The following is a 16,131-nucleotide window of genomic DNA, read 5'->3' as shown; positions in this document are numbered from 1 at the left end:
GTCAGATGAAAAGCATAGAGAGAGAAATGGAGTGGAAAAGGTGAAGCGGTGAGAGTTGAAAAGGGCAAAAACCGCAAATAACCGAAACATCTGACAGTGTGTGACAGTAAAACGCCGCTGACACCAAAGTCACCAGTGTCCAACACTGTAAAACAACTCTACAGACAGCACTTTGATGTGTAGAGCCCTGAGGAAACCGACAAACACACACACACAAAGGTGAGAGAGCATGTTGTGACCGTTTCCCACAGTGTGTAAGTGCAGGGATGCTGGGAGCAGAGCAGTGTTGACTCAAAGGGAAAGTGCTAACAGCCACATACACACATTCGTTTCTCTGGGGAATAAGACCACTGGTCGATTTCTTCAGAATCCCAATCGTGCACAATGGCACGCGATCAAAATCAACCCATCTTTATTCACGTTCCTGGTCTCATTACGAACAATTCATCAATGCCTTTTATTCTGAAGACTCAAACGTTTCTTTTCAAACACAACCTTTTGCATCCAAAACTAATTTTCTTTCCTTCACAGCTGCACGGGGGGGCAAAAATATTATTAACCAACTATATTTCTGTGAACAAAATGTGAGAGGTGTTTGCATGATGTTACCGTTTTGTGGGTGGATGCCTGATCACTGCTATATGTTTTTTTTTTTACTAAGCGTAATCGAAAGCCTCATAATATCTTATTCAGTTTTGTTTCTCCAGTAAATATATCTGTCTTCAAGGGGATCGACAGAGGCGACTGATGACAGCGAAAAGAACTTAAAATACTCAGTCATTTTTGACCGTACACATACAATATCAAAATATTGTGCTTTTGTAAAATAATAAAAAAAAAATAAACAGGGTGCGCTTTCAATCATCAGATACTTTTTGTTTCTGGAAGAAGACATGCTGAGAAGAATAACCCAGAATTTACCTCAGAATAATAATGTGATGTGACGTGTAGCTTTTAAGTATTTTTACTGGAAGACAAGTTGAAAAACATGGAATAAAGGAATAATAAAAAAAATATAATATTGTATTTCTACAAATATAAATAGTGAATGTATATATGCAAAATATTACATATTACATTAAATATATATTACATTTAAAAATATGAATAATAGAATATATAATAAAATACACAATAAAAACTTAAAAAAAAAAATAGTGGAAAAACAAGCCTAATATAATACATAAAAACGAAACTATATACACACACACACACACAAAATATTAAATAAGTAAATATTACATTTATAAAAATGTAACATATTAAATTACTATAATATGACAGTACTAGTCATTTTTACAGTACACTAAAGATCATTATATAACACCACAGGGTCATTTCTGAGTTGTTATAAACTAAAGCTAAAACTATTAAAAACATTTTAGTTCACTGAAATAATGCTAAAATACAATACAATAAAATAAATCAAACCTGCTTAAAATGTTGCCTTGACAATTAATTGAAATTTGCTTAAGTTGAAGCACTAAAATGAAAAAAAAAAAAGTCTGAAACTGAAATAAAAACGAACTAATAAAATATAGAAACGCAGAAAAAAAAGCTAAATAAAAATATCAACACAAATTATTAGTATATAAATAATACTAAAATATCATTGGCTAATATCATATCCTGAGTCCCAAAAAAGTCCCACAAAAGTTTGACAGTTTAAGTGCAATAAAACATGAACGAAAACTAAATTTAGTACTCACATGCCGTGTGACAGCCGCTTTCTGTGTGTTTCAGATTTGTGCTCAGAAAAACATATATCAGAAGTTCAAACTAATGTGGCTTTAAAACGCCCCATTTCAGTGAAACAGACATGATAATCAAAACCAAACAGATGCTTTTTGGCAGAATATCTGAGCTACAAGCTGTATAGGCACAACTCTGTTCTGGAAAAGGGGGCGGGGAGCAGCAGCTCATTTGCATTTAAAGAGACATGCACAAAAACAGCGTGTTTCTGCTTTCACTCAAAATAGGCATTTTCAAAATAATATAACAAATGATCTGTGGGGTATTTTAAGCTAAAACCTCACAGACACATTCTGGGGACACCTGAGACTTATATTACATCTTGTAAAAAGGGGTATAATAGGTCCTTTAATACATGTACACACTAGTAATATAAAAAAAAAATGTCATATGTATATTCCACATTTGTGTCACCATACCAATGGTGCAGTTAGTGTTACTGCAGTAAATCCATGTCAAAGCACATAGTTTCTCATGTTTGTCAGTGCTGTTTCATCTGGCTTTATTAAACTAAATAACAGAGACATTTGTGCTTCTCGCTGGATCTCAGCGCTGGTCGCATGTGTTCGAGACCGATCAGCAAGTAAAAGCATCTGCTCACACCGCGCTGCCATTTGCGCTGAGCTGATAATTGGTCTGTGTGGTGCCATTAACGCCGTTTCATTCCACTTTTGGCACATAAACATTATATCAGACATTTATCGAACGTGTCACCATTTTATCAAGGGAAAAATACATTCTGATAATTATCGCTATCGTTTTATCGCCCAGCCCTCATCCCACCCTACTTAACTATCGGTGAAAATTCAGTCTCCCTCACATTACTAAAGTTAAATGTGCTCTTCTTCCTCCGTTCAAACAACAGACAGTATTTCTAAACCATAAACAGCATCTCAGCTACAAACCGTTTGCTGATAATGCAATACTAATTGGTCGCTCTGTGGCTGCTTGTGTGTGTGTGTGTGTCCCTGGTCATGATGGATACGACCATGTGCAGCCTTGATGTGTGTTACCATAGGGACCGGTCACATCTCACCAGTGTGACAAGGCCTCGCCACGGCAAACGACGCCATCCCATTTATCACCCGGGGCAACACCTGGGTGGAAGTCAGCCGGCGGGGGAAATGGATTGTGTAAGCAACTTGTGTTTGTGTAAACACCGTCTGGGACAAACTCGCTCTCGCTTCTCATTTCTGCGCAAACCGTCTCTCTTTACTTTTCGGTTTTTCATATTGTCAGTCCCATCGAAGGGAATATTTGGATCCACGAGAGTCTGGACCGAAAGCAGCACAAAAGCATCAGGAGTTTGTTTTCTGGGCTGCGCGTTTTGGTCTCCGATGGTTTCATCATTGCAGGAGCGAGCGCTGAGCTAACGGGGCCACGCGCGCTAATCTATATGCTAATGCAGAAACAGACAGAAATTCCCTCTGACGACAGGCTCTGTGCCTGTGTGTGTGTGTGTGTCTGACCATCAGCTCATGTGTAACTAAACAGCCTGTTTGTTTCTTTAAAGTTGTAGTATTGTACAGTGTTTTATGTTTTCCCTGAAGTCCACTTATAATGTTACGCCGTCTGCACTGTAAATGAGCATTTTCCACCCTTTCTCTGACCTGTTCAACTAAACAGTCTGTTTTTGCTGCTGTACTTTTTTGAGGTCAACATGAAACAGCATTTAGAGCCTGTTTTACTTCTGTAATGCGAGCAGAACAGAATATTCATTAAGGGAAAAAGTACTTTTATCCATCAGGCATTGAACTGAAAGTGTACAGCGTTTGTTTCATACCTGAATGTGTGTAAGCTGAATTAAAAAAATAGGTACATCTCATGGAATTTGTTGGCTTTTTGAACATAATTGGACAAGAAAACACTTATAAAATAGTGCCTATTAAAAAATGGAGTGTCTTTTTACACTAAGTGCAAACAGCCTGCCTAGTTGGCAGAGGCTATTTACACTAACTCTAATCAGTAAGAGTTAGTGTAAATATCAGTTCCAGTGGCACAGATAATAAACATGTGCCGTAGTCACTTTTGATGCAATCGACCCGGGTTTGAATCCACCTTCTGCCTAACTTTTTTTCCACCCTTTTCAAATCTTATGTCACAAAAGGCATTTATTTCCTTCATTCTTATTAAATAATCGAAAGTTGAAGATAAAGTATTGGGTAGGGTTAGGGTAGGTGTAGGGAGGGCTTACATTGTCATCCATTTAATGATTTGAATTAAAATTATAATTTACACTCCATATCTTATTATTGCATACTGTTTTATAATGTACTACAATACTGAGGTGCAGATAATTGCAACTATGTGCAATAAGTATTCTGAATAGCAGAAAATCCTGCTATTTTTACATAGTGTCAATAGAGTAAAATCATAAAAATGGAATGTCACAGAATTTGCCCAATTTGGGATGAATAAAAAAAGGTATGTCAGTAGACTTCAATCAAAACCTGATATGGACTAGTGTCTGTGACTATTAAGCTGTGAATATTGATGATTAATGTGACTATTAATCATTTAGTATACGAACAGAAACTTACAGGTCTTCAAAGCACAAATCAAAGCTTAATTTTAACTTTAAGAAATGGTGACAGAAATATATTACTTAAAGCAATGATTGTACTACTACTAGTAATACAATTATTAGTAAAACATTGTTTTTAAGGAATATTTACAAGAAAAAATATAAAATGTAAATACACAAGACAGTATTTCTGAGAAAAAAATAATAATATAATAATAATATTAATAAATAAAATAATTTCTTATAAATTCTTTATAAAATCAAATAATTAGACATACTTTTGATCATTAAAAATGAATGAAACCATTAAAATGGAAATTTTAAACAGAACTTTGCAAAAAAAATAAATAAATAAATAAATAAAAATTTGAGAAATACAAACATAAAACGTATTTCATAATGCCTTAAAATAAATTGCTGTTATATTGTGTAAGTTTTATAATTTGAATTAATTAAATATGCTTTTTGATTACTATTTTAATTTAACCATTAAAACAGAGTCTAGAGAAATCAAAACAACAACAAAAAAAGAAATTAAGAAAAATTAAAATGAAAGTAAATGGATTTTAAAATAAAATAAAATAAAATGGAATTTGGGGGAAAAAACACAAAAACAAAAACAAAAACAAAGACAAAACAAGACAAATAAAAAAAAAACAAAAAAAAAAACAAACGAAAAAGTTTCAAAAAAACTGAAAGAAAACTGAAGAAATTAAACCCAGGGCTTAAATAAAATTAACCCAGTGCTTGGATCTCACAAACGAATGATTATTTTGACATATATTGATTAATCCGACATATACTGATCATAAATTCTTTTTAAAAAGTTATTACACCCTGCCCATCCACATACACAAGTTCTGCAGCTGCCTTAAAATTTTAAGTTAAATCAACTTAAATGTACAAGTCATTTTAACTCACTACAATAATATAAGTTTAGATTATTTGTACTTTTAAGTTGATTTAACTTAATATTTTAAGGCAGCTGCTAAACTTCAGTTTTTAAGTTGAAACTGGTAAAAAAACATTTTACAGTGTGATTACTTGTATGCCACATTACAACAGATCTTTTACATTTACTGCCTTCCTAAAAATACAACTGTTTGTATTACATGTAGCATTTCAAACCTACATTTAATGTCCAATAAAATGCATACTTAACATAGCAAAAAGTATATTTTAATCAGAATTATTACGATCTGTTGTCATTTGCTTGAGGCATATATGCATACCATGCAGTGCTCCTTTAGTGAACTCAGAAACTTGCTTGCTATCAGGATGAGCGTTTATACAGAATGGAAATACTTGCAGAACATTATAACATTTACAGCTTGGCTTGTTTTATTTTTTAATTAATTGTTTGTTTGTTTGTTTGTTTTTAATCTTTTCTTTCTGTTTATTTCCTTTTGATTATAACAGAACACAGTGAATAATTCCTCACTATTTTATTTATTTATTTTTGATGTTGTGCCATAGAAGAGCTACTTTTGTTTCCACAAAGATCTTTCCGTGACCAGTATTTAAAAGAACCATTTTCTTTTCTTAGTGTGAAAAACATTTCCACAATCTAAAGAACATTTTTTGCACTATAAAGAATTTTTTGTGGAATAGAAGATTCTGTGGATGTCAAAGGTTCTTTATGAAACCATCAATGCCAATAAATAATCTTCATCTTTAAGAGTGTAAAAGGAAAAAGGCCAAAACAGCTCTTTCAGAATGGAGTGTGTTATTACATTTTGATGAAAGATTATGAAGACCTTAGGAATATGCAAATGAGCACATTTAAAAACAGATGCAGGACTGAGAGATGCGGTCTTATCAGAGTGAGAGTCACTTTTGAGTTTTGGATTATAATAAGAATCAAAACATCCTCTGAAGTGCCGAGTAAACATCTCTATTAAAAAGGATGACAGCAGCACTAATTGATCAGGAGGCAATTAATGCAGACTAATTAAACACTGTGTCAGAATTCCCAACAGCAAGGGACACAAAATACAGACACAACCCACATCTGCTGGAAACACATCTCAGCTGGAATCACCTTTAAAACAAGCACATTTCAATAATGTGTTTTGCATTTTTGCATATTATTACCATTATTATTTTCATTACCTTGATAATAGCTAAATACAATTTGAAATAATTGTTAAATAGTGTTTCTTTTGATCATAATGTGCATATATATATATATATATGTGTGTGTGTGTGTGTGTGTACAGAGTAAATAAAACAAAAAAGGGGGAAAAAATTAAATATAATTTTAAATGTTTGTACATATATATATATGATATGAACCAAATTATTTTAAATATTTTTTAAATTATGTTTTTCATTATGTATAGATAAATGTATACAATAAATATAAATATAATACAAAAATATAAAAATATAGTAAATATATATATATATATATATATATACACACTATTTAAAATTATATTTATCATTTAAACTAATATTTATTTACTAAATTTTTATTTTATTTATTTTTATAATATATTTATTCCCTATTTCCTTCCAAAAGCTTACATGTGCTTATATATATATACACATATATGATTTAATAGTTTATTATTTAAAATTATATTTATTATTTAAACTATTTTTTATTTACTATATATTTGTTGTATTTATTTTTATAATATATTATTCCATATTTAAAAATTATATTTATCATTTAAACATATATTTTTTATTTACTATATATTTTTTTTTATAATTTATTATTTAAAATATATTTATTTTAAACTATTCTTTATTTACTTCCTTTTAATCTATCTATCTATCTATCTATCTATCTATCTATATATATATACAGCTATAGTTGCAGTTAGTTATGTAAGTTAGTTATATTATAAGTTAAATATACAAGTTACTGTCATAAAAATGTGCTTCCGTTGACATTGGTCTAAGTATTACTCATCACTGCTTTTAGAATTGTTATCATTCTCTAATTTCTGATCTCAGCAGTTCCTGTAAGCTATCAGTGAGGGAGGTTAATGTCAATCATGAGCAACTCGCAGTCGCTTGACGTCAATCCCATGATTCCCTTCACCTCTGTCTCACAGGTATCCGTTGAGGGGTCACTGTCACGCATGTGGGAGTAACTCAAATTTCTGTCAAATTGGCCTGGTTCCTCGGAGAACCCATTACCTGGAGAATGAATTGGAAATACAGCCAATTGTCTTCTGGATCTGCACCTGTCAATTATACATCTGAGGCTGAAGTGCATTTCAAAGGGCCACAGCCTATTTCTCTGTGGAATTTTATTTTTGTCACTACCTATTATGTTTGTCAAGAGCACTTGCACTAAAAACACTATCAGACTGTACACAATAAATATAAAATGATATACATTTTGCTAACTATGTGTGTGTGTATATACAGATAAGAAAACATCAGTGTTATTTTAGTATTTAGTATTTTTTGGAATAATTTTCATTTTAATTTTGCTTTATAATTGTGCATTTTTTTGGTTATTCTGTTATGTGCGCTTGTCATTTTTATTAATTTTTGTTTTTAGAATTTTGCTACTTATTTAAATAGCAATTATTTAAATATTATTACATTTAACCCTTTAACTGTCACCGTCTTAAAACCGTCTGCCACTTACAAAAATCGACATCATAACATGAGTTCTGACCTTTGTCACAAAAGACTTTCTTCATTGCCTTTTTCCCTATCATGCTTTAGATATCATAAGAAATTATATCAGCTCAAAACTTAAAATCTCAAAATTCATCCTTTGAAAGGCATTTTAAAATCATATTACAAAATGTTTTCATTCATGAATTATAAAATTTAAGTCTGGATTATTTTATGTGTGTTTAGAAATTGGAGTGACAGATAAAGGGTTAAATATTCTTAAAATATAACAAATAAATATTACTTAATTCATTTCTTTATTTCAGTTTTAGTTCTGTTTTTATTTACTTATAGTAAGCATTTTTACTGTTTCAAAATGTTTATACATTGTTTTTTTATTTGTTTTTTAATTTTAATTTAATTTTATTTTTTACAATTTTGTAATTTTTTGTAATTCTGTTATGTGCTCTTGTCATTTTTATTTCTTTGAATGTTGCTTCTTATTTAAATATTTATTATAATTTAAATATTATTATATTGAAATATTCTTTTAATATTACTAATAATTAATTATTACTTAATGTATTTTTATTTCAGTTTAAGTTCAGTTTTTATTACTTTCCAGTTAGCAATTTCATTGTTTCAAACTTTTTATACTTTTTTTCCAACGGTTTTTTATTAGTTTTTCATTTTAATGTATTTTTTTTTTTTTTTTGTAATTCTGTTATGTGCTCATAATTTGTATGAGTTTTTGCTATTTAAATATGAATTATTACTTAAATATTATTATATTTAAATATTATTTAAATATTACTAATAATTAAATATTACTTAATTTAATTAAGTAAAAAAAAATATTTTATTTCAGTTTAAGTTCAATTTTTATTTCCAGTTAGGATTTTTAAAAATCTTTTTATACACCGTTTTTCTTTTTTTATATTTTTCTTTTTATATTTTATTTTATTAGTTTTTCATTTTAATTGAATTTTATTTTACAACTTCGTATTTTTTGTAATTCTGTTATGTTATGTGCTCTTGTCATTTTAAGTTAAATTCATTAAATGTCATTTAAATGTAATTTTAATGTCAATTAGTTTTGATTCTTTAAATATTACCACTGCTACATATTTAAAATTTAATTATTATTTAATTTTTATTATAATTTGAAGAATATTTAAATATTACGAAAAAATATACTTACTAATAATTACATATTACTTAATTTATTTTTATTTATGTTCAGTTTTTATTTATTTCCAGTTAGCAATTTTATTGTTTCAAACAATTTTTAATTAGTTTTTTGTAAGAATTTAATTTATTTTTTTACAATTTTTGTAATTCTTATGTGCTCTTGTCATTTTATTAGTTTTTGTTGTTTAAATACTGCTACTTATTTAATTATTAATTAATATTTACATTTTATAATTTTATATAATAATTAAATATTACTTTTTTATTTCAGTTTAAGTTCAGTTTTTATTTATTTCCAGTTAGCAATTTTACTGCTTCAGACTTATTTCATTTATTAACATTATTTCTGATTTGTTATTGTTGTACCAAAAACAGTATCAGATTTTAGCTTAGGCTTCACTATGTGTTTTTGTAGGCTATTTCCTATTGGGTTTGATAGCAGGGAATGCATGAGCCAAAAAAAAAAAAAAAACGCTGTCCTAACCCCAATATGCCATCACCACCGATCACATAAATCATTAGTGTGTTTTCACAAATGATCATTGCTGTCATACTCGAGTACTCGAGTGTGTGTCACTCTCTAGCACGCACAGTACATCAAACGAGCCCGAAAAATCCTGATTTCCATGATACGACCCCTTGAAGATGCCTCAGGCTGGACGATTTCTCTTTATTCAACCTGAATGCTCCTAAAACCACCGTTTAATTTAGAGCCCAACATACTCCCTGTGCACAAAACCAAGCTCTCCCACCAGAGACGGAAACCGGAGCAAAACCTGCTCATTAAATATTGAGCGTGAGTGATGCTTCAGATGACAGACAGACGTCTGGAAGGTGGAAGGTGACAGGAACTCGACTGGGAGTTGAGGAGTGATGCTGCAAAACTTTCACTCGGCTCATCTTACAGTCACTTCCTCACTTTATTTCTCTTCTCCACTGCCGCACCGCTGTCTCTCTCTCTAATGATCATTCTGTTTGTTCTCACCTCCGACTGTCAGCAATTTTCTCTCGCGTGCCACGGAAAGAGAGAGAGGGAGATCTTTCTTTCCTGTATAGAGGTAATTAAAAGAGGTGTCCTCTTCTTATCTCCTTAACTCTGGAGCAAATGCTTTTTTTATCCCTGAAAACTTTCCTTGTGCCTCTGCTGTTTGAGGAAGCCAAAACCAGATATGCATTATTAAGAGGAGTTTTTTTTTTTTTTTTTAAGTTTTAGCGACGACTCAACTGTGAGGCCAACACAACTTCTTCCTTTCTTATGATTTTGTGGGTGAAATATGTCCCAGAATGTTTTTTTTTTTTTTTTTTTTTTTTTTTTTTGTGAGACTGTACTAGTGTTATAAACTTCACTGATGTTTAATCATGACATTTCTATCCCATGATGGAAGAGTAGGCTGATCTGATGGTTATATTCTCATTTCACATTCATCATGGAGGCCAAAACAGCAGCTCAAGTTGAAACTAACAAAGACATGGTTTAAGATTGGCTCTTACATAAGACTAAGTTTCTTTCAAAAGTTTAAAAACACCCTAGATTGTTTTAGATTTTGTAGAGTATAAGATACATCATAATGCATTATAGTAATGTGCGATTATTATTGAAAACTTTCAATAACAAAGCATCTTCATCTTGATGACATAAAATGGCACTACATACAATCCTCGGCAGCTGTGATGTCTGATTGCTGGGTCTAAATTTATTTTTTGCACTAGTAATTGATTGACAGTGGTGGACTTGGGTAGCAATGTTGCTTCAGTTCTGCTGGATCTAAGCTCAGCATTTGATACAACTGACCATACTATCCTAATTTAAGTGTCATGTAGGCATCCAAGAACATACATGTTAAAATTGGAAACTTTTCTTCATCAATAGCTTCTATTACCTGTGGGGTCCTGCAAGGCTCTATTTTGGGACCGGTGTTATTTTCATTCAATAGACTCTTAAAAATAAATCTGCTTTAAAAGGTTCTTCACAGCGCTGCCATAGAAGACCCATTTTTGGTTCCACAAAGAACCATTCGGTCAAAGGTTCTTTAAAGAATCATCTCTTTCTTACTGTTTCATAATCTGAAGAACCTTCTTTCGCTACAAAGAACCTTTTGTGAAACAGAAGGGCTCTTCAGATGTTAAAGGTTCTTTATGGAACCATTTAGAAAAAAAAAAGTTCTTATATGGCATCGTGAAGCACCTTTATTTTTAAGAGTGTATGCTTCCTCTTAGTTCTATTTTTAAGAAATCTATTTTTTATTCCACTTTTATGCTGACGAAACACCCAGATATATTTGCCTATAAAGTCTGGAAATGAAAAGAATCATCAGAATGAAAAGTTCCTGATAAATCCTGATAATGTCATCCAAGATGTTCATATCTTTCTTTTTTCAGTCGACAAGAAATTAAGGTTTTTGCGGAAAACATTCCAGGGTTTTTCTCCATATAGTGGACTTCAATAGTGGCCAACAGATTGAATGCCAAATGCTCGTCTTGTCTTACTCTGCCTGGACTGTTTTTTTCTGTTTCATGACAGTTAGGGTATGTTGAAAAACTCCCATCTCATGTTCTCCCTTAACTTCCAAATTGTCCTATATCGCTGTTTTACCTTTTTTTGGTAAGGGTGTTTGATATTCTTTGAAGAAGTTGAGGGAGAAAATACGATTGGAGTTTTTCAACATAACCTAACTGTCTTGAGTCAGAATACACAGAGTTCAGGGAGAGGAAAGGAAAAGGAAAAGGAAAAGGAAAGGATGTGACGTGTGGCCAAGTATATTGAACCATACTCGGAATTTGTGCTCTGCATTTAACCCATCCAAGTGCACACAAGCAGTGGTGAGTAGTGAACAAACGCGTACACACACCGTGAACACACACCCGGAGCAGTGGGCAGTCGTATTACTATCGCTGCGGCACCCGGGGAGCAGTTGGGGGTTTGGTGCCTTGCTCAAGGGACTCACCTCAGTCGTGGTATTGAGGGTGGAGAGAGCGCTGGCTATTCACTCCCACCACCTTCAATCCCTGCCGGACCTGGGACTGGAACCCGCAACCTTTTGGTTACAAGCCCGACTCCCTAACCATTGGTTACGGCTGTCCCAAAGAAGAAAGAGAGAAGGGCAAGATGAGCGTTTGAGATTAAAAAGTATTTAAATTGTATTTTTTTAATGAAAATAACCAAACATTTCGCTAGATAAGACCCTTCTTCCTCGGCTGGAATCGTTTACAACCGCATTTGGGGTCGTTTGAAGCCGTGTTTAAACTGCATTTGGAAGTTCAAAATTGGGGCACCATACCAGTCCATTATATGGAGAAAAATGCAAAAAATGTTTCCTCAAAAACCTTAATTTCTTTGCGACTGAAGAAAGTACATGTGTTAAAGGATTAGCTCACTTTCAGAACGAAAAGTTCCTGATAATTCACTCACCTCCATGTCATCCAAGACAAAGTCGACAAAGGTTTTTGAGGAAAACGTTTCAAGATTTTTCTCCATATAGTGGACTTCAATAGTGGCCAACAGATTGAAGGTTTCAATGTAGCTTCAAAGGGCTCGACACAATCCCAGCTGGGGAAAAAGGGTCTTATCTAGCGAAACGATATATTTTTTTTTAACCACAAATGTCCATCTTGCACTAGCTTGACCTCACGTAGGCGGAAATACCTACCCAATGTTTAGAAAGCAAACATTCAAAGAAAGTCAAACAGCTTTACAAAAAAAGGTAAAACAACGATGTCGGATGATTTTGAAGTTGGAGGAGAGAATGAGATGGAGTTTTTCGCCCTACCCTACACTCTTAAAAATAAAGGTGCTTTAAAAGGTTCTTCACAGCGCTGCCATAGAAGAACCATTTTTGGTTCTTTTGGTTTCAACAAAGAACCATTCAGTCAAAGGTTCTTTAAAGAACCATCTCTTTCTTACCTTTTTATAATCTGAAGGACCTTTTTTTCACCAAAAATAACCTTTTGTGAAACAGAAGGGTTCTTCAGATGTTAAAGGTTCTTTATGGAACCATTTAAACAAAAAAGGTTCTTCTATGGCATTGTGAAGCACCTTTATTTTTAAGAGTGTACCTTTTTGAACCAGAGTACACAGCAGGCCCGGCGTCAAGGGGTGATGATCTGAAGGACCGACCTCTTGACCCCTGGAATACGTTTTTAAATGTGAAAAGCTCAATTGAATGCGATTTCAACCGAGGGGCACCGCTCCAATCTGATTTGTACCACCTCAGATTCTATTTGACCCCTTTGAACCCCCCAAAACTTGTTGATTTTAACCATTTGATGCAGACAATCACAGGTGTAAACTTTAGCCAAATAGACGCGCTCAGTGCTTTTAGCCTATCACAACAATTCAGTGTTTTCAACCACATAAAAATTATGTTTCAGACATTTAAATGAATTACTAGCAAAAAAATACATTTGGTAAATACACATTGATGTTTGTGAGTTTGTTAATGCACTGGTGTGTAAGGAAAGCGGCAATAATCCTTTCAATTAAAATCTGACAACGTATTTTATTCATATATAATAAAAGCTGCACTGAAACTGCAATGTGGGCCTTCAACCTGTTGGCTCCCATTGAAGTCCACTATATGAAGAAAAATCCAGAAATGTTTTCCTCAAAAACCCTAATTTCTTTGCAACTGAAGAAAGACAGACATGAACATCTTTGATGACATTGGGGTCAATAAACTGTCAGAAAATTTTCATTCTTGAAGTGAACTAATCCTTTAAATCACTCTTTGAATGTTTAAAAGACACAAAAAATAGTGGATGAATACTAAATTTCTTTGGTTAAATGAGAAAAAGTTTTTTTTTTTTAACTGGGAAATATTGCTAAATTCAAATCTGTCTTATCTTTCAGTGATCTGGAGAAAGTAATTCATGCTTTTATTTCTTAACGTCTTGATTGTTATAATTCAGTCTTCGCTTTCACGTCTTCGGCCGTTCTTCTGGCCTCTTTATACTGGCTACCTGTTCATTTTATGATAAAGTATAAGTGATTTTGCACACTTTTAAAGCCCTACACAGACTGGAACCAAAATATATTTCTGATGTTTCTGAGCTTGTAAATTTTCATTGTTCAGAGATCTCTGAATTCCCAAGACCAGTTGCTCCTTGAAAAAAATAAAAAATAAATAAATTTAAATAAATAAATTTAAATAATAATAATAATAATAATAATAAATGTGTGTGTGTGTGTATTTTTATTGTATTGTATTCTTTCTCTATTTAATTGTTTTATGTAATTGTACAGTACTTTGGTACACTCTTTTTTTTAGGTGCTTTATAAATTTTGATCTGATTTGATTTGACAGTTAAAGTGCTTTCTAAATACCTTCCATTTTATTTGAATCCATTAATTTGAATACTTTTTCACTATCACAAAAGATGCTGATACTGTCGAAATCTCCTACCAGAGGTAAAAAATGCTTTAGTTAATTAAAAATCAAGAAGCTGACTTAATCTTATTTTAATTCATGCCTTTGTCACGACCATCTCCTGCATTTGTTTTTCTGCATTGTGTTGCTCTCTCTCTCTCTCTCTCTCTCGTCTGTCTTTTGATAGATCCTGGATTTCTCCTCCGGCTGATGATCAAACTTGTCTCAAATAAATGTTGTTTTGATAAAGATTTACTGCTCATATTTGTTTAGTAAAGCACACACCGGTAAACAGTGTTGGTGGTATCCTGACTTTTTATTTTGTGAATCTGTTTGGGCTTTGTTTTTTCTTAAAGAGTTAGGCAAGTTTGCTGTATTTTATTTTTATTGTCAGATTAGGCTATTTCATTTTTTATTTGTCTTTTTTACTTTCCTGTTGTTTGTTATTTTGGCCTGTGGCCACCCCAAAGACATGCTCTTCCTCTTATCCCACAATCTATAATAAATGTAACAGTTTTCCTTATTTAATCTGTGTTCCTGTTTGATCCTTAATCAAAATGATTTCCTTTTTGGGGGGGGAATCCTCAACCACCACCTTATCTTTGTTATGCTCTTTAACATGCAACTATTTCTAAAAATACAGGGCATAATATCTTCAACATTTTTTTTAAGAATCAAAATATAACAGTTGTTTTAAACTGTAATAATATTTACTGTTTTACTGTATTTTTGATCAAATAAGCAAGCATATAAGACTTTTTAAGTGGGCTTATTGTCAAATCCGTCTTTGACAAAAACTCCTGTTCACACTTGACCTTTAAACAAGTAAAAGGACACTGCGTTTACAGCAAAGCCTGTGTCTAAAGTAACCAGAGAGCTTCTCTACTCGTCGCTAAATAAACCGTCAAGGATAAAACTTCAATCAGGGTTTGTTTTTGGTGTATAGACAAAATGAAAAATCCGAAACTCTGCTCGGCCCTCCAGAGACATAAAGCTGCTGTGTGTGATGCTTCTGATGTTCAAAAACGTTCTCCCATCCCAGCCTAATGTGCAGAGACGACTACAAGACACATTCACAGGTCGACTTCCCTGAAAAGTGTAAAAACTGTAAACACGATGCCAAAACATTGCTTTGTTTGTTTGAGCCACCTGACATGTCTAATTCCGTCTGTCCCACCAATGGAAGACAATGGGCAACATTACTAAACTAATGTTTCTTCACTAAATAGGAAAAAAATGCCCTATTTGTTTTCTTTCTCTGGCTCATGATTTATTTACTGGACACTGGTGATTTCAACAGTGACACGAATCCATCACTAAGAGGTTTTCAAATTCTAACCATTGCTTCAGGCTAAAATTCAAACCCATAATCCATAATATTGCTTTCTATTTTCAGTGAAAAAGTCCTTTCATCTGAATCAGGAGAGAAATATGTACCGATCAAGCAGTGTTCACGAGCAAAAACAGTCCAAAAGAAAGATGTGGGTGGATTTTGATGTCAGAGAACAACAGTGAATAGACTTTTTCACTGGAGGAAGCAGTATTATGGATTATGGACTCGTATTTTAGCTGGAAGGAATGGTTTGAAGTTTAAACATCTGAATGATGGATTTGTTTCTTTAAAAACTCACAGCTTTTTGCTTCATTGGAGTAGACAGAGCTCTTTGTTTGAGATTTCAGTACAGCAATATGGGTATTGTACTTTTTCCACCACAA

At 32.5% G+C, this 16,131-nt stretch overlaps 1 protein-coding gene across 1 annotated transcript in view; it reads right to left on the bottom strand.

The window, feature by feature from the left end:
- pigg (phosphatidylinositol glycan anchor biosynthesis class G) overlaps positions 1 to 16,131 on the bottom strand; it is a 175,741-nt gene that overhangs the window by 74,546 nt on the left and 85,064 nt on the right.

Source organism: Labeo rohita, chromosome 14, assembly GCF_022985175.1.
Source record: "Labeo rohita strain BAU-BD-2019 chromosome 14, IGBB_LRoh.1.0, whole genome shotgun sequence".
NCBI lineage: Eukaryota > Metazoa > Chordata > Actinopteri > Cypriniformes > Cyprinidae > Labeo > Labeo rohita.
Note: the sequence above shows the minus strand (reverse complement) of the source record. Positions and strands in the feature narration are given on the sequence as shown.